Consider the following 3,121-nt stretch of genomic DNA (forward strand, 5'->3'; position numbering starts at 1 on the left):
AAATTTCCAAATATTCCGAAACCCTTCGAGATTAACCTAGATCAGATGTTCCGCCGCCGCAGGGCTCCGTAGCCACTGAAAACCAATCTAGACCCGTTCCAGCACCCTGCCGGAGGGGGGAATCATCTTCGGTGGCCATCTTCATCATCCCGGCGACCACCACGATGAGAAGGGAGTAGTCCTTCCTCGGGGCTGAGGGTTTGTACCAGTAGCTATGTGATTAATCTCTCTCTCTCTCTCTCTCGTGATCTATATCATGGGCTTTGTTAATATAGTCGGATCATATGATGTTTCTCCCCTCTATACCCTTGTTGTGATGAATTGAATCTTTACCCTTTGAAGTTTTGTCATGTCAGATTGAATGTTCAGATTTGAGAACACATGATGTATGTCTTGCGGTGTGAATACTTGAGGTGACAATTGGGGTATCTTATTGATTCACTTGATATATGTTATGGCATTCAACTCGCGGATTCCCATGGTGATATTGGGGTAATCTATGCATAGGGGTTGATCCACGTTTTTATTATCTTTTCTCCGATGGAAACTTTGGGGTCTCTTTATAGTTCCTTGTGTGGGTTGAGTATTATGAATATGAATATGCTGTGTTATTCTAGTACGAATTCTTGAATAGATCGAAAGGAAAGAATAGCTTTGAGGGGGTTTCGTACCCTACAAACAATTCCTATCTTTTGTTATCCGCTAATAGGAACTTAGGAGTGATTCTTTATTGCACTTTGAGGGATAATCATATGATCCAACTATGTTAGCACTGTTGGGAGATTGCACTAGTGAAAGTACGAACCCTAGGCCTTGTTTTTAAGCATTGCAATACCGTTTTCGTGCCCGTTTACTATTTGCTACCTTGCTGTTTTTTTATTCAGATTATAAAAATATATTTCTACCATCAATATTACACTTTTATCATCATCTCTTCGCCGAACTAGTGCACCTATACAATTTGCCATTATATTGGGTGTGTTGGGGACACAAGAGATTTCTTGTATTTGGTTGCATGGTCGTTTGAGATAGACCGTCTTCATCCTACACCTCTCACGGATTGATAAACCTTAGGCCATCCACTTGAGGGAAAATTGCTATTGTCCTACAAAATCTGTGCTTGGAGGCCCAACATGTGTCTACAAGAATAAAGTTGCGTAGTAGACATCAATCCTCCACAATCATGTCATGCATGATCATATAACATGTCATCATCTCCCCTGAAGATCATCGGGTCCCATTGTTTAGCAGGTCCATGAACAACTGCAAAACGGACATGGAGCACTCCAAATGCCCTCTCCACATTCTTTCTAGCTCCTTATTATCTTTGGTTAAAGTGAGCTCTTTTTTGACCAACTATCTCAGAGATGGACTTGGCGAATATAGTCCATGGAGGATAGATACCATCAACCAGATAGTAGTCAATGTTCTACTGATGCACATTGACAGTGTAGTTGCTAGGAGGAGCTTGTCCTTCAGTCAACCTAGCAAACATGGAGACCGCTGCCAAATCCAGTGGTCATGTGATGACCCTTGACCGATCCCTTGAAATTGAGAACATGCTCTTCCGCACACCTTGCTTCTGTAAGGACCGCTTGTATCATCGATGTTTCATCCGCATAATCCTCCCCGTCAGACGACTCAACGCAGTGCTTGTACATGTATTCCATGTCTAAATCCATTACTTCAAAGAAGGGACAAAAAAATTGCACGAGCATTTCACCAAACACTTGCCGGGCGTGGTGATCCCCGCACTAGCAGATGGTACCTGCTCGGTGGACGGACAAGAGGTGTGGACTAACAACGTCGACCGAGCTGAGCGGTGGAGGTCACGGAGGTCCAGCAAGGGCTTGGCGGGCGGCTGGGGTGGTACAACAGCAACTACGGAGAGGGAGGAACCAGATGCAGAGAAGGGGACATGGGTAGACACGCGGGGTCCTGATGTGGTTTTGGGTGGGCCGTGGGCGTCGGAGTCTTACATCATGGTGGTCCACACTCTCGCAAAGCCCCCTAATTTGCTTCAGTTTTGCGAGAAAATGAACACTCAAACTAGTCTGCGGACCAATGCGGGATGGCGTTGGATGGCAAACTACGTCCAGACAATGCGGTTCCGATGTTTGCTGGCGATATGAGGGTTTGCATTGGAGATGCCTGTCGGTGTCAAAATTGGTGGATCTCAGGTGGGGGTCCCAAGTTGTGGATCTAGGATCAATGGGGAACAGGAAGCATAGGGACATCATTTACCCAGGTTCGGGCCCTCTCGAATAGGTAAAACCCTACATCTTGCTTGATTGTATTGATGTGTGTATGAGGATTACACAGTTGATCTACCACGATATAGGATGAACTGAACCCTAGTTGAGCAGGATGAAGGTTCTTCTAGCCTCTCTGGTTTATATAGACACCAGGGGTACCTAGGGTTACACAGAGTCGGTTAGCATCAAGGAATAAACATGTCGATTCTTCCATCATGACTTGGAGGGCACACCAAGGCTTCAGAGGTTTCCTTCCTGCACACGGAGTCACCTTATAGTTCGGTTTCCAATAACAGTTATAGAGCAACCCAGCTATCCAACCCACAAGTGCTAGACCGACAGCCCAAGGACCCCATAATCCCGGACACCCTCAGTAGCCCCCAAACTAGCCTCCAACGCCAGGGCCCATGATCCTGGTAGCCTCGCACGCCCAAACTCTCCGGCTTGCGGGGCGAGTTCTTCTCCCCTTTTATGTTCGGCTTTACAATAGTTTAGCTGCTGACGATCTTGGCGAAGTACGGTCGGGCCCATAGCACCAACCCTTTTGCTTAGGGTTAATGATACCCCTCGACTTTCGTGCACCAGAAGGAGGCAGATAGTGCAGTAGTCTTTTACAGAAAAGCTCCTCATGGGACAAGTAAGAAGCGCATATTAAATAGGCCAGGAGCGGGATGGGCAACACATTCCATCCCCAAACCATTGAGATGCCAAAAAATCAGAGAACTCTGGGAAAATGGCGAGTGCACCAGGCTCCTCCTCATGCCCCCATGGCCCTCTCTCGGGCGACTGTGCAAGCTATTCAGTATCCCGTCTCCAATTAAGCAACCTAGAGACACAAGGGTATCTTCCTGCTTTAGATCTTGCAT

Source organism: Triticum dicoccoides, chromosome 3A, assembly GCF_002162155.2.
Source record: "Triticum dicoccoides isolate Atlit2015 ecotype Zavitan chromosome 3A, WEW_v2.0, whole genome shotgun sequence".
Classification (NCBI taxonomy): domain Eukaryota; kingdom Viridiplantae; phylum Streptophyta; class Magnoliopsida; order Poales; family Poaceae; genus Triticum; species Triticum dicoccoides.